Genomic DNA, 22,140 nt, shown 5'->3' on the forward strand with positions numbered 1-22,140 from the left:
CAATGGAATGTTAACTCAGAGACCCAGAAATGTTGTGGGGACCTGTGTTCAAATCCCACCTTATCAGATGGTGAAATTTGAATTCAATAACAGAAAAATCTAGAATCAACTATCTAATGATAACCACAAATTGATTGTCAGAGGAAAAGCCCATCTGGTTTGTTATTGTTCTTTAGGGTGTTATGGACCAGGCCAGAACCCCTCAAAAAATTCCAGAACCCCTCAAAGAATGTAGCCCAGACCGTAACTTTGTTAGTGGTTTTAAGTAGATGCAGAGTGGATATTCCAGGAATGATGCAGCTAACCCAACCACTCAATTCTAAACAAACCAGAATTTATTTACAAGATTACTAATTGAAACACAAACAAAAGTGAACAGAATATAGACGAACATGTAAACCCAACAGACTATCCCAACTTAATGATGCTGTTCCAAATTCCTGCAACAATCTCCATGAATACCCCTTGGCAAAAAAAGGTAAAATCAAACATAGGGTCTTATATGAGAGAGAGAGAGAGAGCAGAGATATTCAGCATGGAACACCTTCTTCCATGTAGCTGCCTCACTGACTGACTGCTTTCAATGAATAGCCAGACTCCTTAAACCAAACCAAACCAAAGTAAAGCTGAGCTGGGAGAACTGGCCACTCCCCTTTCATTGAACAAGTGTTAAGTGTTTTTTTAATAAAACTTGAAAGTCTTTTGCCTGAGGCAGTATCTGTTAGCTACATTTAAATTGGCCCTAAAATCCTTCAAACCTAGACCTTATGGAATCACTGCTTTTACTACCTCTCTTAAAAAAAAAGCCAAGGACAGCATAACCTTGTTAAAGGAGTAGCATCATCACACGGGAAGGAATCTGCCATCCTTGTCTGGTGTGGCCTAAATGTGACTCCAGACCCGCAACAATGTAGTTGACTCTTAACTGCCCTCTGGGCAATAATTGCTAGTGCAGCCAGTGACATCTTCATCCATGAATGAATGAATAAAAATAAAGTCTCAACTTAGTCAGAAGGCTGTAGGCTCAAGAGACTCACTCTCAAGATTTGGGGACATAACCCAGGCTGATACTCAAGCACAGTATCAAAATAATGCTTGATGTTTGGAGGTTCTACTTTCAGGATGAGACATCAAACCAAGGCTCTAACTTGTTTCACAAGCGAATTCAAATAGGTTTATTGCACTCTTTAAAAGCAGACATATGCTCCTCAGTGTTCTAGCCAGCATTTACCCTACAGTTAATATCACAGCCAAAAACAGACCGTTTAGTCATTAAATACTTGCAGTAGTTAGAGAATCCCCCTCATCATTATCATCATAATGCACACCAAAGCACACGGACATTAAGTGTGCCCTGTAAAGAGAATGCCAGGCAAACAGAGCTTATTCGCTTGAACTCTTTAAGTATAGATTCAAATCTTGTGACAGTTCTTAGAAGCAGTTCTTAAATTGACTGATACATGTTTTCAAACTTTTGTATCTTATTCCAGGAGAGGATGGAAGACAGTATAAGTATGGTGGGAGGGGTCTTTGATTATAGACAGTCAATGGAATGTAGACTGGTTTTCGTGATGGACCGGGCTGCATTCCTAACTCTCTGTAATATGTGTGATTTTCCAGTATGACTCTTCTTTGCAAACTCTTCGGGTCCTGAAGAAGTGTAGGACTCGAAAACTTAACACTGTTTCTTTCTCCACAGATGCCACCAAACCTGTTGAGTTTTCCAACACGTTTTGGTTTTATTTCAGATTTCCAGCATCTTTAGTATTTTGCTTTTATTTGATAAGTTACCTTGTTTACCTTTTTTTCTGCAGTAGTGATAGTCACTAATGGGTCAAATTGGCAATTTTTCACATATGAGACTTGTTAGGGCTGCCCACGACAGTACAACAAAAATGGCCAGTGAGAGCCCGAACAAGGTTTGGAGTACTTTGAACAGGAATTAGAGAGTGTGGGAAAGGCTTGTATTCTCAGCGCTTAAAATAATAGATTGGATATGCAACATTCCTTGCTATCCTAAAGATATGAACATTTCATACCAATTAGTTATTTTTCTTATGTTTTTTTCTTATCAACCAGTTATAATACGACAAGTAGGTTTAATTAAGATTCTTCAAGATAATCATAGCTATAGTTTCCTAATAAAACAGCAATTTAACACACATACATATATAAAAAGCACTAAACAAAACATTATAAAGAAAAGTTTAAAAATTAATTATGAGTAATAGAAGAGGTCTCTCTATCTCTTATCAAGGACATTGGCTAAGAGAGTTGGAATGGGAGATGGGAAATCTCAAAGAAGATTCTGTTACAGTCTTATACAAAATAGCAGACAGAGTTGTCATAATTGAGAGATAAAAGGTTGCAAGTGCCCATGGAGACTTCGGTTTCCCACATACCAAAAGGGCCCATTCAGATCAAAGCAACAAGCGATTACTAATGGAGTGATGTATGGGAACCCAATTATTTTTGAGCAACCCAGCACTAATTAACCAATAGTACACAGGGGGAGGGAGCATGTGCCACGATGTTAATGTTGCAAAATATATATATAAAAGACAATTTATTTGTATTTAAAATTAGAGTGTCATTGCCTTTTCTTCCAATCTAGGCTGACAATTAAGGGGGTAATTGGACCCTCACATCGAGGCCAGATTCAGAGTAGTTTTGACCTCTCCTTGCATAGTACTGGTAGGTGCTGTCTCTTGAAAATTTATTACCTCCATAAACTCACTCCGACAGGACTAATTTAAAGGGAATTCAGTTATGGGGGAGTCACAGGAGATTGTATGGGGGAGTGGTGCGAGAGCAAGCGGGAAGACTCTCAGATCCTTTTCATTCAGTATTTGCTAACAGGCATGTTTGACAGAACTCTTGAGTTCAGTCAAACTCTTTCATTTATTTTTCCTCTCTTCCCTAACCCAAGGCTACTGGCCCTACAGTAACCAACTAAATCCCCACAAGCTGACTATCGAATCTGTGACCTTCATACTGTAGTTCATTACTCGCAGGGTAGATGTTCACATTCTCCGCTGTCAGGCAAGCTCCACAATCCATCATTCATTCTGCCTGATATTCTAGCTGGGTGTATTACAGGTGGCTGATCTACAATGCTGAGTTTACCACCCAGGCAAAGTCTAATCCCATGGCATCTGTCCTGGTCAAACCTTGGCCTTCATGTCTGCTATTTCCCTCCAGGGTGAAATGTGTTTTCATTGACATTCCTTCCATGCGAACCCATCATAGACATCATAGTTATCGCTTGAAGGCGGCTTCATGTAGTGTATTGATCAGGTGCCAGAACAAGGAAACAGCTGCTGTGTGAAGACTGACACTGAGATTCTATCAACACAATCCTCTGGTAACCTTTACATCCTGAATTAATCTGTAACGTGCCATGCACAGTAATATGTATTTGGTTGCTGTTACTTTCCTGTCAATTCAGTGTGTTTATTTTCTTTTCCTCATTCACTTCTGCCATTTTTTCCACCCTCCTCTTTCTTTTGAACTAGTGTACTACCCTCAAAGCACTGAACACCCTCCAACAATTTGACTTTGCATTACCCTTCAATGGTGAGCCTTGACAGTGAGTATCAACCAGATATTTGACCATCAGAGGGAGCAGCATTAAAGCCACTTGACATCCAAATAACTGCACTGCCAGAAGGGGTAGTTGATAATCAGGATTGGGAATCCTGCCAATTTTACTTCCCATAACCCAGAGCTGCTGGTGCCAATTGCGGGAAAAGGAGAAAAGATTAATTTCGGGCTAGATTTTAAGTTGATTTCCTGCTTCACTCTGTTTGGAAAGTCATCAAGATGTGCAGTGGGACAGAAAATAGAAGGCGAAGCAAATCCTAGTTAAATGAATAAGAAGCCAACAAGCTTTAAATCTAAAGTAATGAAAAAAGGTTAATTCTCTAATTGCTGTACTGAGTGGCAAAATCTCTAATGTATCATTACCTCACAAAGTAAATGTGAAAAATATATTCAAGCCCAGTATTCTATCCAGTGTTCCCATCAACTGCTAAACCCCACTTGACAGGCACAAGGAGTTAATAGTTAAAGAGATCCATTATAGCTGTTATAACAAAGCAAACTTGAATCAATGGCGTTAGCACTCTGACCTCAAATGACTCTTCATTAACTTGCTTTGTTACATTTGCGTTATCTAAACATCTTCTTTAGTGAACCAATACAGTATTTTGTTTTTTATCATTTATTTTGCAGTCTTCCCTGGTGTTGTGCCAAGCACTTCACACAAATGTAGCTCCTGTGTAGGCCACAGTTATAAGCACTTCCTCTCCCAATGCCATGTATAATATAATTATGGACAGGAATTCTAACTGTGTTGTTGCTAGCACTTCCTACCCTGAGGATATTCAATTATATTAAGGCTATTAACTAAACTCAGGAAAGAGGCTGACATAACACAAAGATTGCAAAGAAACTGCAATTATTCCTTTCTGTTCAAAATTATATCATCATATTTTAAGAGCAAAGCAATGAAGCTCTGCTGTTCCTGGATTTTAGAAAAGCCTTTGATTCAGTTCCTCTGGAAAGGTTGGAATAAAAATAAAGAATCATTGCAAGTAATTTGAAATAGGTGCAAAATTGGCTTATCAATAGAACCTGGAGATTAATGGTGGAACGTTTGTCGCTAGCCTGGGAAAGCGTTGCCTATGGGATCCCATAGTCTGTACTGAGATTTTTTCTATTTAATGTCTTCATAGATTATCTGGAGTGAGGGGTTACACAGACGGTGGCTAGACTTACAGATGGTACAAAGTTGAATGTGGTAGAGTACAGAGCTGAACAGGATATGTTCGAAGAAGATTGAATATACTTGGGAATTGAGCAGACAGATGGAAGATGAAATTCAATGAAGAAAAATGTTACACACATGGGAGGAATATATTAATTGCTATGATTAGTCAACAATTCCATTATTGTATGATGCAATTGCCAGGACGAAAGACAGAAAACTGAATGGTCCTTGGTCTTTATCAAATAGCAATTTATATTCACAAAAAACAAGGTACTGATTGAGCTGAGCTCCCTTTTCAAATTTTATAAAGGTAGGAATCTTGCTCAATGCAAAGTTAACAGATTATCAGTTAATATTCATACTGAAACATATAAAATTGCTGTTGATTCAGTAGCTTGTAAAAGACCATAGCAAATAGCGGTGACTGGATAATTCAAATCAGGGAAGTCCAAAGAGGGTTATGATCACGCTGGTGAGGGTATGGTAACCTATTGATTATGAACTAACAGACTGAGAATTCCATCGTATTAAGGAAAATTGTGAAATCCAGTTCAATTAACCTGTAATTTGTGGACTAACAGCAGAAATATTATTATCAAATTCCCTAATTAGTTCAATTCTCTCAGTTTATGAAATAAATAAATTGATATATTTACAGTAATTCATTGCAATTTAAAATGTTAGTCTTTTTATGTTGCCCCAAAAGTAGTTAGTTATGCTGCTTAAGAAATTTTAATAATAACAGAAAATAGGAAGCATTGAATACAAGAGATACAATTTATTTTTAAATGCAGATATTAGCCATTTGGTCAGTTAACATCTGAAATAGAAAGATAGGTTAATGTTTCAGGTGAAGCCTTGAATCCAAAAGAGTTTTGATAATTCCCTGAAATAGGAACTGCAAGAAGCTTATGGACCATTATGTCTGAAAGATTGAAACTATTTGTAGAACTCCTTTAGTTGCCACCATCTGTTCCTCCTCTATCTCACCATTACCAAACCAGCAGATACTTTGTCACATTAACTCTGATATCTTATTGCTCTGTAAATTTTCTCATATCATTCTTTTACTCAATAAGACATATGTCCTATGCACCCAGTTTCCTTATATTCTTTCTACCACAGCTTGGCATCTCTACATTAAAGAACTGGTTAGAATCATAGAATCCCTAGAGTGCAGAAAGAGGCCACTCAGCCCATTGGGTCAGCACTAACCCTTTGAACAGCATCCCACCCAAACCCAGCTCCCCATCCCATCCCCATTACTTGCATTTACTATGGTTAATCAACATTGCCTGAACATCCCAGGACACTATGGACAATTTAGCATGGTCAATCTACCTAAGCTGCACATCTTTGGACTGTGGAAGGAAATCAGAGTGCCCAGAGGAAACACGGGGAGAATGTGCAAACTCCACACAGACAGTTGCCCAACACTGGGATTGAACCTGGGTTCCTGGCACTGTGAGGCAACAGTGCTGACCACTGAGCCACTGTGCCACCCCCTAAAGTTACTATGAATGTACAGAAATGCAAATTAGGAGCAGGAATAGGGTAATCTGCCCCCTTGAGTCTGCCATTCAGTAGGATCATGAATATTCTGAATACTCCGTGATTTCATCCATTCACAATAACCTTTCCTCCCCTTGTTTATTAAGAATAAATCTACCTTATCCTTGACAATATTTAAGGACTATATTTCCACCTCCTTTTGAGGAAGAGATTTCTAAAGTCTCACCACCCTCTGAGAAAAATAAATTCTCCTCATTCCTGTCTTAAACAGATGAGCCTTATTTTTAAATAGTGGTGTCTAGTTCTCAAATTTCCCACAAGAGAAAACGTCCGTTTCGCTTCTACCTTGTCAAGCCCCCTCAGGTCTCAATCAAGCTGTGTCTTCATTTTGTAAACTTCAGTCAAAAGACATCTAACGTGTCTAACCTTTCCTCATAAGACAACCTGCTAATTCCAGGTATAAATCTAGTAAACCTTCTCTGAACTACTTTCAACATATTTAGATCGCTCTTTAAATAAGGAAACCATTGCAGTGTGCAGTAAAAGAAGAATATTGTGGATGCTGGAAACCTGAAATTAAGGCAGAAAGTGCTGGAGAAATGCAGTGGGTCTGGCAGCATCTGTGAAGAGTGAAACAGATTGTGAGAGTAGCCAGAGCAAAAGATAAAGGGAGTGCTAATGGTGGTAAAAGGATGTAAAATGAGTGTAAATGAACATGTGAAAAGGAGACTAGGCAAAAGTGAGGACGGCAGATGCTGGTGATTAGAGTCGAGAATGTGGTGCTGGAAAAGCACAGCAGGTCAGGCAGCATCCGAGGAGCAGGAGAGTTGACATTTCAGGCAAAAGCCCTTCATCAGGAATGAGTCTGTAAGCTGAGCGGGTGGTGAGATAGGTGGGATAAGGTAAGGGGAGGGGAAATGAGGAAACTGGTGAAATTCAATTGATGCCATGGGATTGGAGGGTTCAGAGACAGAAAATTAGGTATTTTTCCTCCAGGTGTCAGGTGGTGAGGGAGTGGTGATGGAGGAGACCCGGGATTTGCATGTCCTTAGTGGAGTGGGAGGGGGGAGTTGAAGTTTTCGGCCACCGGGCTGTGGAATTGGTTGATGCTGGTATCCCAGAGATGTTCTGTGAAGCGTTCTGCGAGTAGTTTTAAGTCTGCTGCTGAGACCAAAATCAACAAGACACAAAGAAGATGTGAAGGGGGAAGGGTGGGGTGATGTACAAGAAGAAGAACAGAAGTTATGGAACTGATTATTGAGTACGAGAGACTATAAAGTGCATCAGGTGAAAATATGGTATTGTTCATCCACCTTGCGTTAAACCTCATTGGAAAATTGCAGCAGACCCAGTACAGAAATGTATGCATGAGAGCAAGGTGGTTTATTGGGAAGCAAGGGTAATCCCTACAGATACTGTGGAAATGTTCCTAAAGCAGTCACCAAATCTGTGTTTGGTCTCACCAAAGTAAAGAAGACCACAAACCAAAAGAGATTCCATCATCCGCAGTAATTTGCTTTTATAAAGAAGAGGAGCAAATACAATGACTAGATTGAACGAAGTACAAGTGAAACTCTGCTTCAACTGGAAGGTGTATTTGGGGCTTTGGACAGTGAAGATGGAGGAGGTGAATGGACAAGTTCAAATGTCTGCAATTGCATGGGAAGGTACATTGGGGAGTGATAGAAGAATGGACTAGGTTGTCAAGGAGGAATTGGTCCTTGTGGAATGTTGACAGTACAGAGAAGAAAAGATTGGAAGAAGGGAGGAAGAAAACAGCATACTACATAGTGTCTTTTGTGTATTTGTTCAAGGGTTGTGGCCTCCGTGATTAAGACACATTTATTGTCGTTCCATAATTGCCCAGAAGATAGTTAATCACATTGCTGTGGGCCAGTCACTTTGGGACAGACCAGATAAAAACAGTAGATGTCCTTCAGTAAAGAATATCTATGATTTTTTGTGACTATCTATAGTGGTTAGATGGTCACCATTAGGTTAGCTTTCTTTTTAAATGCTAGAATTTTTGTCAATTTCCAATTTTACCAAGTGTCATGGCAGGATTCAGACCAATGGCCCCAGAATGTGAATCTGGAGTTCTGGATTACTAATCCAGTGACCACTCCACCTCAACTTTCCCATATTCAAAATGACCATCCGGGCCCTGAAAATCCAAATGTAAACCTGTGAAATATAAAATTTCTTCATTATTATTTTGTGAGAGATCATGTATTTTTAATATTCTTAGAACCATCAATTAAAAAGTGTTGTAAATTATTGAGCTTTGCAACACAATGTGGTTTTTTGAAGCATTAAGAGAGAGAATCTGGGACTGATCAGCACCTGAGAATCTTTTGGGTTAAGGAAATTCTGCCTGGCATAGCGGTCTGAAAAGTCAAGTAACAGCGTGCTAAAAACAGCAGAGTGAAAAGGACATCCAGAACTTGCTCTTCCTTTCTCTTTCTCTCTCTCTCTCTCTTTCTCTGAGAGAGAAAGGCAGAAAATCCAAGAAAGCATAAAATAAATAATTCATATAAGAAAAGCCTCAAGTTCACTTGACAATCATTAAATTGAAGGATAACCATCACCCTACAGATAACAATGTATTTTCATTGCAAAATTTGAAATCATTCAGTCTAGAGTTTTGATCTTCAGACTTTTGTTTACCTTTCTATATTCTTTTTCTACACATGGTATATACCTTAAACCAATTGTCACATTTCTGTCTTAATCCTGATTGAACATATATGTACTAGAAGTTTTGAAGGGATATTAAGTTGCAACATTAGAATTCCTTTATTTTTGCTACTTTTGTTAAAGTTGTGTGTTGCATAAATAGTTTTTATATAATTGGTACTGTAGAAACCTGGTTAATTGCTTTTGTCCTGAGTAGACCTCAACCAAATTTGTCATTTTGGGAGTCTCATTTGTGTTTAATGCCTTTATACATTTTGTGGGGCATGATTAATAATGCACTTTTCCCAATTATGCTGTGACATTATTCAAAGACATTTCACAGATTTTTAGTAATTTTTTTAAACGTTTGTTTAAGCTGTCTTCACTTCCACCATAATCCCATGCATAAGTCTCTATTTTGCTGATAGTAAATTGATCTTAAAATGTAAAATCATAAGACACAGGAGCAGAAATTAGGCCATTCAGCCATTTAATCATGGCTGATATGTTGCGCAACCCCATTCTCCCGCTTCTCCCTGTAACCCTTAATCCTCTTGACAATCAAGAACCTATCTATCTCCATCTTCTGTGGCAGTGAATTCCACAGATTCACCATTCTCTGGCTGAAGAAGTTTCTCATTATCTATATTCTAAAAGGTCTTCCATTCACTCTAAGACTGTGCCCTCAGGTCCTTGTCTCTCCTACCAATAGAAACATCTTCCCAACATCCACTCTGTCCAGACCATTTAATATTCTAGGAGGACTGCAGATGCTGGAAATCAGAAAGTGCTTATGCCCAAAACATCAATTCTCCTGCTCCTCGGATGCTACCTGACTTACTGTGTTTTCCCAGCAACACATTCTCAACATTTAGCATTCTGTAAATTTCAGGGTCAGATCTCCCCTCATCCTACTAAACTGCATTGAGTATAGACCCACAGTCCTCAAGCATTCCTCACATGTTAAGATATTCATTCATGGGACAATTATCATGAACCTCCACTGAACACGCTTCAGGGCCAATGCATCTTTCCTGAGATATGGGCCCCAAAACTGCACACAATACTCCAAATGTGGTCTGACCAGAGCTTTATAGAGCCTCAGAAGTACATCCCTGCTTTTATATTTAAGTCCTGTCAAAAAAAAATGCCAACTTTGCATTAGTCTTTCTAACTATGACTCAACCTGCAAGTTTGCCTTGAGAGAATCCTGAACTTGAACTCCTAAGTTTCTTTGCACTTCCGACTTCTGATTTTTTTCCCCCATTTTGAAAATAGCCCATGCTTCAATTCTTCTTACCAAAGTACATGACCTCGCACTTGCCCACATTGTACTCCATCTACCACTTCTTTGCCCACTCTCCTAACCTTTACATCCTCCCAACCTCCTCAATACTACCTGTCACTCTACCTATCTTTGTATCATCTACAAACTTAGCCAGAGCACTTTAAGTTCCTTCATCTAGATCATTAATGTATAAAGTGAAAAGTTGTGGTCCCAACACTGAATCTTGCGGAATACCGTTTGTCACCGGCTGCCATCCTGAGAAGGATCCTTTTATCCCCACTCTCTGCTTTCTGCCAGACAGCCAAGCTTCTATGCATGCTAGCAACTGGCCTCTTAAACCATTGGCCCTTATCTTACTCAGCAGCCTCCTGTGCAGCACCTTGTCAAAGGCCATCTTGAAGTCCAGGTAAATGGTATCAAACAAAGTAAGTTATCAATTACACTGAAGGGATGAGCAATGCTTTAAATTTCCTGGTTTTTGCTGTCTGTGAGAATTCGTCAGTGTAATTGGTCACTTACTCTGCTTAATGACATCACTACTGCTTTACAGCATCACATAGAGTCATAGAGATGTACAGCACAGAAACAGACCCTTCAGTCCAACTCATCCATTCCGACCATTTAATCTAGTCCTATTTGCCAGCACTTGGTCCATATCCCTCCAAAACTTTTCTATTAATATAGCCATCCAGATGCCTTTTAAATGTTGCAATTGTACCAGCCTCCACCACTTTCTCTGGCAGCTCATTCCACACATACACCACCCTCTGTGTGAAAAAGTTGCCCCTTGGGTCCCTATTAAATTTTTCCCCTCTCACCATAAACCAATGCCATCGATTTCCTGACTCCCCAGTCCCAGGGAAAAGACCCTATCCATGCCCCCTCATGATTTTATAAACCTCTATACGGTTACCCCTCAGCCTCTAACACTCCAGGGAAAACAGTTCCAGCCTATTCAGCCTCTCCCCATAGCTCAAATCCTCCAACCCTGGCAACACCTTTGTAATTCTTTTCTGAACCCTTTCAAATTTCACAACATCTTTCTGATAGGGAAGGAGACCAGAGTTGCACACAATATTTCAAAAGTGGCCTAACCAATGTCCTGTATAGCCACAACATGACCCACCAACTCCTATACCCAATGTTCTGTCCAAGAAAGGAAAGTATACCAAACACCTTCACTATCCTATCTACATGCAACTCCACTTTCAAGGAACAATGAACCTGCACTCCAAGGTCTCTTTGTTCAGCAACAGTCCCCATTAATTTATTACCAAATTCAGTGGCAGTACAAATGGCAGCATAACAGATAGGAAAATATATTGTGAGGAGGGAATAAATGTTTTTCACAGCATATAGACAGATTAAGTGAGTGGGCAAAAGTTTGGGAGATTGGCTATAATGTGGGAAAATGTGAACTTGGCGGGAAGAACATAAAAACAGTATACTACCTAAATCAAGAGAAGCTTCAGAACTCATTGCTAGAGAGAGATCTAGTAGTCCTGGTAAATAAATCACAAAGTTAGTGTTTGGACTACTGGAAGTGATTGTGCAGTCAGTGGAATTTTGGTACATATTGAAAGGGTAATGGAATATAAAAGCTGAGAGGTTTTGCTGTAACTATCTAGGGCTTTAGTCTAACTATCTAAGTCCTACCTACTTTGGAAGTGTGCTATACCATGGCCAAACATTTTTAATGCATGACCTTTATCAGAGCATGATGGAGCACTGAGCACACTTATTGTCTCTAATTTCAAAGAAAGATATAATTGTGCTTGAAGCAGTTCAGAGATGATTCACTTTCACTCCTGGAATGGCATGGTGGCACGGTGATTAGCACTGCTGCCTCACAGTCCCAGGGTCAATTTCAACTTAGGACTGTGTGGCGTCTGCACATTCTACCCGTGTTAGCATGGGTTTCTCTCAGGTGCTCCAGTTTCCTCCCACAGTCCAAAAATGTGCAGGCTCAATGGATCAGCCATGTAGATTGTCCTGCAGTGTCCAGGGATGTCCAGGCTAGGTGGATTAACCATGGGAAATGCAGTGTTACAGGAATAAGGTGGGGTGGGGGTGTCTGTCTCAGTGGGGTACTCTTTGGAGGGTCACTGAAGACTCAATGGATTGAATGGCCACTTTCTACTCTGTAGGGATTCTAAGATTCAGATGAAGGGCTTGTCTTGTAAAGAAGAGGTAAACATTTTGAGCCTATACCCATTGGAGTTGAGGAGAATGAGAGGTCATCATATGAAACAGCGAAGGGTACTTCTAAGGGTACTTGAGAAGCTGGATACCGAGGGAAGTTTCCTTTTGTGGAGGAGATAAAAATAGGGGAATGACAACAAGTTTAAAATATGAGGACCAAGGTGAGAATTTCATTTGTCTCAGAGGCTTATTTTATATGTGGAATTCCCTCCTCCAGAAAGCAATAGAGACCAGGTCAGTGAATTTACCCAAGGCAAAGTGAAGTAAAATTTTGATCTTATTGAATGGTGGAGCAGGTTTGAAGGGTCAAAGGCCCTACACCTGCTCCTAAGTCCTCCCATGTGCTCCCATGTGATATTTAGAGGCATTAACTCCAGACTGTGGTAATTTGCTGAAGCTATTTTCATTGGAACTGAGGCAGTTTATGAGATGCCAAGGTGCCAGAATTGGACAAGGGGTTGGGGCCAATGCTTCCAGTGAGGGACTATATGTAGAATATTTTGAAACTTGTTCTCACAGAAAAATAAACAGAAATTGTTGGTGAAAGTCAGCAGGTCTGGCAGCATCTGTGTGAAGAAAGCAGAGTTAACTTTTCAAATCCGGTGACTCTTCATCGGTTTCTGCAGTTCTTTGTTTTAAACAGAGATTTGTGAAGCTTTCAACTACACCTGCCTTTTTTGAAGGTGAGACTATGCAAAATTTAGGAATAGGTGAAGCTGTTGTTTGAAGGAAATGAGGAAATATCGAATCTTGGAGCACAAAGGGAAACAAATAATTAAGAGGGTTTGTTGAGCAACATGGTTTATTATTATTTTATAAACTTCCATGTAATCAAAATTAATAGCTGCATATTTGCTTGAGACAGTGCAAGTTTTTTCACAAGCATGTCAATAATTATTTACACATGAGCAGTGATAGTGAAAAGGTTCTCAATTGTCAGTGTTCACTGGGGAACTCAATCCAGTTTGGTTATCAGTCCATTTGGCCTATCAATTAACGCATACAAAGCTGGGAGTCGGTCTGCGATCAAAATTCAGCCCCTTGTCCAGCTCAGCGTTTAAAAACAGCAAAGAAACAAACCAAAACTAAAGAATCAAATCCAGTCAGCATGTTCATCAGAAGAAGTTGAATGAATGACAACTGAGGCATTAATAATTTTTAACAAGCAGTTATTTAAAGAAATGTGATAAAAATGATTGAGCTTTCTGATTTGATATGAAGACATCAGAATCTTCCAGCAGATGTTTTACTTCAATTCCAATGGATGGAGTAATTGTGAACTGATATTTCTGTTATTTTTTGTAGCATGGGGTACAAAGATTCCTAAATTATCTTCTAAAGTGGCTCCATTTTTACACATGAAATTCAAGATGGTCCAGACAAAATAAAATGGCAATGAAGTAGCATGTGTTATGGATTCACGTGAAAACCTTGGATTCCCTTTCCTAGCAGCACTATGGGTGTCCCTATACCCCAAGAACTGCAGGCAATGGCTCAAGAAGGCAGCTCACAATCATCTTTACCTGGGCAATTAGGGATGGGTAATGAATGCTCTTCGAGCGAGCAATGCCCATATCGCATTCACAAATTATTTTTAAAAACCATATAAAACTGATAATCTGTGTTTTTAACGTGCTCTATAAAATTGTTATTATTTTATAGGAGAAAGTGAGGACTGCAGGTGCTGGAGATCAGAGTTGAGAGTGTGGTGCTGGAAAAGCACTGACCTGCTGTGCTTTTCCAGCATCACACTCTCGACTCTGTTATTATTTAATGTAGGTTTTAGCCAAGCTTCCCTTAATTCCTGACAATACAAGATGCAGTGAAACCCCTATCACCCCCACCCTCACATGTTCATTGTAACCACCCCTCTACCCCACTTCCCAAACCCTTCTCCCAACACACTCAACAGCCTGCTCAATCACTAAGTCATTCAGCATCCCCTTGTTTCAACCTTCCTCCATCCCACACTACCCAAAAGAGAAAAAAACAGTAAAACTGGCAAATGACACATACTGCTCCAACACCTCAAAATGGAGGACCAGAATGACCAGTACATGCATTTTCAAGTATTACTGTTTAGCCCTTTTCATTTGTTTCCCTCTGGATCAACACCCTTTTCCCATTCCCCCACTTTAGCACTAGTGAACTGTGTTTTGAAGCAGAGTTCACTGGCCCAGCATAAGGAGCTCATCCAGCAGTTGGACAGGAGCAGAAACACTGATCCTTCTGGCACAGCAGCATGCTGTTCCAGAATTTTCCACACTGAGGCATAATCAGTCTTTGCTAGCTTTAATCCAGTGCGCAGATATCCAAAGCTGACAAACTCACCACTGAAAGAGTTTTCTGAAGTTAGAGTTTTTTAGGCTCATCATGAATACTGTGCTGTTTGGCTGCATTGATGCACTGTGCCCCGCATTGCCGTGTCAGTGCCTCTCGACTGGGCAAACCCCTCTCCATTGCTTCTCAGAAGAGGGAAGGACTGTGACACCAAATGTAACCTCTGTGATCCCATCAAAGGTTTGCCATTCTCCGTTAGGAAACCCTGTCCTAGTACTTTATCTGTAGTAATGGTAATTGTTTTACTTTGATCCCATTATCTCTATGATATGCCTCTATTATTGAGATGCTTTTAGTGTTTCCTCACTAAAGCTGAAAAATGTGTTGCTGGAAAAGTGCAACAGGTCAGGCAGCATCCAAGGAGCAGGAGAATCGACGTTTCGGGCATAAGCCCTTCTTCAAAAGCCCTGAAGAAGGGCTTATGCCTGAAACGTCGATTCTCCTGCTCCTTGGATGCTGCCTGACCTGCTGTACTTTTCCAGCAACACATCTTTCAGCTCTGATCTCCAGTATCTGCAGTCCTCACTTTTTCCTCACTAAAACCTTATTCAAACTCTCTGCCATTTCCTTGTTTGCTGTTATTTTTTCTTTTAGCCTCGCCTGCCAAAGAATCTACATTTCTTTAGCCACTGTCCTTAACATGCACTCACAAATGTTTTTGGGCCCAGATTTTCACACCCAAGGCAGGCACAGTGTCTGGAAATGTTCCAGTTCTCTGCACCCACCTCAAGGAAAAAGTGGGCCAAAGAGCAGTATTTTCTTTGCAGCAGGGCTGCTGCATTACTGGAGCTGGGTTTGCTGGCCCTGACCCAGCTCAGGGGCAACCACAGAATTGTCAGGTGCAAAAGTGGCACTTTGAGCCAGTTCGCAACCTCTCAGTGCTGTGGAGGTACTTTATCCTGGTTATTTGGTTAAATATTTAGCCTCTTCCTCACCCCTCAGAACAGTCACTCCACCCATTCACCACGCCTCAACCATGCCAGTGCCTGTTAAACTGTGCCCCCTACCTACCTACCTACCTATGTCCCCAACTATCTCCATGGTGCTTTGTACCCCTTATAGACTCTATTCCAATTTAGTGCCAACCCATATCTCACCCCATAAATTTTCTCTTATACCCTCTATGCCAAATCATCCAGTATCCACCACGAGCAGACCTCTGGAGCCATGAAATAAGTACCACTGAAAAAAGAAACAGACTGTCAAAGCTTTTGATCTTGCTCTCATCAGGACAGATGCAAGAATGCTAAATTTCAAAGGGAGAAAAAATTTATACTGCATGCAAAAATGTTTCAATTAATTGTGAAATTAACTCTGATTGGGCAAGGTGTTACTAGGGAGAATATCCAAATGAGCTATTATCCTCCATACTTTTGCAAAATCAAAAATGGAGCACTGATTACAAACCTTACCATGTAAAAATACTCTCTTTGATAAATATCCATTCATTACAATTAAATGCCCTTAAGGCCAAAATCTCTCATAAAAAAAAATTGTATTAATCTTCCCCAAAGATAGCCAATCCATTAATAACATCATGGAGCTTTCAGTCAAACTGTGATATACAACCCTCCACTGTGATAATGATAGTTTGTGAGAGCAATAATAATATAATTATTATAATTTTGGGTTATGTCAACAAACAGTTATTGAAATTGCAAGTATCTTTTATTTGAACTCAGACTCACAGTAGGCTTTTTATTTTCCTAAACTTAAAAAGCAGAGGATTTAAATAACTTGGCTGTTTGATAGTTCAACACACCTTATCATTACTTTCTCCTGAAAATTCAAGCTTTACTGTATATTTTATATTTCTGACCAGTTTCCTCGCAGATTCTAATTTCTGTTTTGTTGCTTTTCCCAATCTTTTGGTCTATCATTCATTAATCCATATCACAATGTATGCCTTTTCTTTCAATTTGATGTCATCCTTAATTTTCTTAGCCTGAGATGGTCCATTCTTCTTGTAGAATCTTTCTCTCTCAATTAGTTATATCTTTGATGAGATTAGTGAAATATCTCTTTAAATGACTGACACTGGCTTTTTTGCCATTTTGCATTTGCATCTATTTGCTTGAATCAATTGTCTTTGTATCTTTGTGATTACCTCTGTTTGCATTCATGGGGCATGTTTCAGAATTTAGAATCTTCTCATTAAACTGAATGTGAAATATTATCTTCTTATGATTATTCTTCCCTAGAGGATTCTTTACTTTGAGATCATTACTTAAACTTCTCTCATTACAGAATACCAGGTCTAAAGTAACATGTTCTCAGGTTGGTTCTATGATCTTGTTGAATGGCAGAGCAGGCTCAAAGAAATTGCCAACTCCTCCTATATCTTATGTCCTTAAAATTATACGTATTGTTCAAAGAAACTGTTCAATAATAGTTTATGATCTTCATCTCAAGGCCACCATTGCTCATTTGATTTGTGCAAAATATATGAAAATTAAAATGACCCATAGTTATTACAATTTCCTTCTGACAAATCTGCATTATTTCTTGATTTATTATTTCTCCCACAGTTAGTGGTCAGGAATCAATTGCTTTTTGCACCCCTTTTAACATCCCCCTCCCCCCTTCCCCCACCACCATCACCACTACCTCTTGTCACCACCAAAATTGATTCAACATTTTGATCTTTTAAGCTAAGATTAATTCTTGCACAGATCTCATCCTTTGTTAACAGTGATATCCTGCCTCCTTTTCCTTTCTTTCTCTCTTTTCAAAATGATAAATCTCCTTGATTATTTAGTTCCTAGCCTTGGTCACCTTGTAACCACATTTCTGTCCTGGCGACCATATTATACTCATTTTTATGTGTGCTATCAATTTAACCATCATGAGTGTTGCAAGCATTCTGAGAAAGAGCCTATATTATGTCTTTTTTTTTACCTTTCTCTAAAAGCCTCGGTACCGGTGCACTCCTACGTTATATATTCAGTCCCTTCCAAGTATTCTTATCATTCTCCTGTACTGATATCTAGTCCTTTCACATTATCTCACTAAATTTCCATCTCTTGAACTTTGTCTTCTATACTACTTTTTAGTTTTAAACCCTCTCTTTGGTCTTCATTATTTGATTTATCATGACACATTTCAGATGAAATCTGAACCTAAGGAATAGCTCTCTCTTTCTTCAGTACCAACGCTAATACTTCATGAATTGAAACTGATTGCTTTCACTAATCTTTAAGCTACACATTCAATGCTCAGATCTTATTTATGCTGTACCAATTTGCTTGTGGCTCAGAGAGTAAACTTTTTTTATTCTTTCATGGGATCTGAGTACCAGGCCAGCATTTTCTGTCCATCTCTAATTGTTCTTGTACTGTGTGGTTAGGCCATCGCAGAGGGAAGTAAGGAGTCAACAATATTACTATGGATCTGGAGTCACATATCGACCAACACCAGGGGGTATGAGTAACAGAATATCTTTCTAAGGGAACACTGATTTAAACTGGACTATGTGAACTGACCACAACAGATAGATTCTGAAAGAGAAGCTGAGGAAACTGTGCAGGCATTGTTGGTGATCTTTCAGGAATCACTGGAGTCAGGGAGGGTTCCAGAGGAGTGGAAAATGGCTAATTTAATACCCCTGTTTAAGAAGGTGAAGAGGCAGAAGACAGGAAATCATAGGCCGGCTGGCCTGACCTCAGATTTTGGTAAACTTTTAGAATCCATTGTTAAGGATGAGATTGAGGAATGCTTGGAAATGAATGGTAAAATAGGGCTGAGTCAGCATAGGGTCAGGGGGAGGTCATGCCTGACAAATCTGTTAGCATTCTTTGAGGAGGTAATGAGCAATTAGACAAAAGACAGCCAATGGACGTGACCTATTTGGATTTCCAGAAGGCCTTTGACAAGGAGCCACACAGGAGGCTGATAAATAAGATAATAGCCCATGGTATTAGAGGCAAAATACTGGCATGGATAGAGGACTGGCTGACTGGCAGAAGGTAGAGAGTGGGGATAAAGAGGCCTTTTTCAGGGTAGCAGCCAGTGGCTAGTGGAGTTCCACAGGAGTCAGTGTTTGGACCACAACTATTCACGTTATATATTAATGATCTGGACAAAGAAACTGAGGGCATTGTTGCTAAGCTTACAGATGATCCAAATTTGATAGCAGGACAGGTAGTGTTCAGGAAGCAGGGAGGCTGCAGAAGGACTTGCACAGCTAGAAGAGTGTGCAAAGTAGTGGCAGATGGAACACAATTTGGTAAATGTGAGATTATGCACTTTGGGTAGGAGGAATAGAGGCTTAGGCTACTTTCAAAATGGGGAAAGGCTTCAGAAATCTGAGGTACAAAGAGACTTAGGATTCCTAGTTCAGGACACTCTTAAGGTTAACATGGAGGGTTAGTTGGCAGATGGAAGGCAAATGCAATATATGCATTCATTTCAAGAGGGCTAGAATACAAGAGCTGAGGCTGTATAAGGCTTTAGCCAAACTGTAGGTGGAATATTGAGAGCAGCTTTGGACCCCACATCTTAGGAAGGATGTACTGGCCTCAGAGGTGGTCCAGAGGATGTTTACAAGAATGATCCTGAGGATGAAGGGCTTAACATATGAGAAGTGATTGAGGACTTTGAGTCTGTACACAATGAAGTTACAGAATACGAAGAGGCCTTGATAGAGTGGATGTGGAGATGATGTTTCCACTGATAGGAGAGACTAGGACCCCAGGCCACAGTCTCAGAGTGAAGGGAGTACCCTTTAGAATTGAGACAGAGGGTGGTGAATCTGTGGAACTCCACTTTGCTGTGGAGGCCAAGCTATTGAGTGTATTTAAGATAGAGATAGATAGGTTCATGATTAGTAAGGGGATCAAACTTTATGTGGCGAAGGCAGGCAAATATGGTTTAGATACATATTAGCCATGATCAAACAGCAGAGCAGATCCAATGGGCTTAATGACCTAATTATACTCCCACATCTTATTGTCTTGTGGTCTTATGACCCTTCCAATCCTTCTCCAAATTCCTTCACACTAACATTAGGCAGCCTTTGGGACACATTCTTAGTTGCAGAGAACAGCGTTTTCTCTCTCTCTCTTTTTGAAACTTCTGCTGACTCTTACAAAAATATTCTATTTTAGTCCCCAAACTTGAATGGTCCGTTTTACCATCCATTTTGCAGTCCCTGCTGTCAGCCACAAAGGCTGTAAGAGATTCATACTTTTGGCATGTGGGAGGGCTGGAACTTCTCCAGTGTTTCTTTGACAATTCCCATATCTTTCTCACTTGTAGTCACACACTCTTGTCCCTGATTGAGGACCATATCTAACGCCCTTTTGGAACTCTGTCCTGTCAGAACAAAGTGTTCAGGTAATTGTCACCACCCGATACCACCACTTATGCACTTCATCTCCCTCCCGATCCATCACAGTGAATAAAGCTCAGACTCCAGTCCAAAAACTCCGAACCAATTCTCCACAAACTCCAGATGTCAATCAGTGTGGTACTGGAAAAGCACAGCAAGTCAGGCAGCATCCAAGAAACAAGAGAATCAACATTTAGTGCATAAGCCCTTCATCAGGAATGCCTGAAACGTTGATTCTCCTGTTCCTCGGATGCTGCCTGACCTGCTGTGCTTTTCCAGCACCATAATCTCGACTCTGATCTCCAGCATCTGCAGTCATTATTTTCTCCCGATGCCAATCACACTGGTGACCTGCATTCCCCACATGTTATAATCGCAACACTTCCTGCATTCCCCTGGTTGCTATATTTTGTTTAACTAAGCAGTTTTAAAATCTGAAGTATCACCCAGTGATTGTTTGCAATAATATTAATTATTTTGTTCATCTACAAATTTAATGCAGTTCTTATATTTCCCAGGTCTTTGTTTAAACTACTGCCATAGTTCAGAAACAAAATACATAAATTCCACCTACAAGTTTACCTAATTAATGTCAGTAGACTTCAGCTCTCGTGTCTTTCACTCCCTCTTCCATGCCAGTCCTTTTTTTATATAAATGACCAGGGCACCACCTCTTCCATCACTGTGCTAAATTCCTTCATAAACCAAGTCTTCTAGTGAAGCACTCTGTCAAAGTAGTACTCTATTGAGCTGAACTCTGTGTTACTCACACCATGACTGTATCCTGATTTAATAATTTACAATCTCTCCCACCCCAAATCATCATAGCCAAACTGCATGTGGAATATTGTGAGCAGTTTTGGACCCCACAACTAAGTAGTTTGTTGGATTTGGAACTGTCCACAATTCTGCCTCATTCACATATATAAATTAATTCTATCTGCAGTCAAAAAGGGAGCTGGAATATCTGACTTATGCACTCAAAGGTTCAGTTAGTATTCCTTGTGTTCAAGTCACTCAATAGTCTCACGTTTCCATATTTCTGTAATCTCCTTCAATCCTACAAGCTTCCAAAAATTTGCTTCAATTTTGGTTTATTTTGCATATCAGGTTTCTCTCTCCTCTCTGTTGGTTGTTGCACCTTCAGCTGTCCAGGCCCTAAGCTATGGAGTTGCCTCCCTAAAATTTTCTGTTTCTGTACTTGTCAATTTTCCTTTAAGACACTCTTGTAAACCTACCCCTTTGACAATGCAATTATCCTAATATCTCTTCATGTGAATTGAACATTTGTATGCTAACAGTCTAATGAAGCACCTTAGAACATGTTAGTATGCCATATTATATAAATGCACACTGTTGTTCTTGCTGTGTGCACTGAGCATTGCTTCATCAGTGGGGTAAGATAGGGTGGGGTACAGGACAGTTTAAAACCTGGAGCATTCCACTTGGCCTTAGTGACACTAAGAGATAATAATCAGCTCAGGGTCTAGCACCTATGGACCATCTCAGGGGAGGGAAGAAAACTCTTAAATGGAAAGAGAAACCCCTGGTTTTACTCATGTTTGAGAGGAGTTATCATTGGTATTTAAAATTCTGGAATTTTTGCCTTTTGGTTTTAGTTATATTTCACTTGTAAGTTTTGATGAGACCTGCAGCCATATGAGGTTACTGAGCACTGTTGTACCAATTGGTTGAATTAATATGTTCAGATCAGGGCGGCACGGTGGCACAGTGGTTAGCACTGCTGCCTCACAGCACCAGAGACCCGGGTTCAATTCCTGCCTCAGGCGACTGACTGTGTGGAGTTTGCACGTTCTCCCCGTGTCTGCGTGGGTTTCCTCCGGGTGCTCCGGTTTCCTCCCACAGTCCAAAGACGTGCAGATTAGGTGAATTGGCCATGCTAAATTGCCCGTAGTGTTAGGTAAGGGGTAAATGTAGGGGTATGGGTGGGTTACGCTTCGGCGGGTCGTTGTGGACTTGTTGGGCCGAAGGGCCTGTTTCCACGCTGTAATGTAATCTAAT

General features: G+C 40.1%; 1 protein-coding gene across 6 annotated transcripts in view; it reads left to right on the top strand.

The window, feature by feature from the left end:
• The window catches only part of celf4 (CUGBP, Elav-like family member 4), a 1,180,733-nt gene that overhangs the window by 985,934 nt on the left and 172,659 nt on the right, over nucleotides 1-22,140 (top strand). The window lies entirely within an intron of this gene.

Source organism: Chiloscyllium plagiosum, chromosome 1 (genome assembly GCF_004010195.1).
Source record: "Chiloscyllium plagiosum isolate BGI_BamShark_2017 chromosome 1, ASM401019v2, whole genome shotgun sequence".
Taxonomy (NCBI): Eukaryota; Metazoa; Chordata; class Chondrichthyes; order Orectolobiformes; family Hemiscylliidae; genus Chiloscyllium; species Chiloscyllium plagiosum.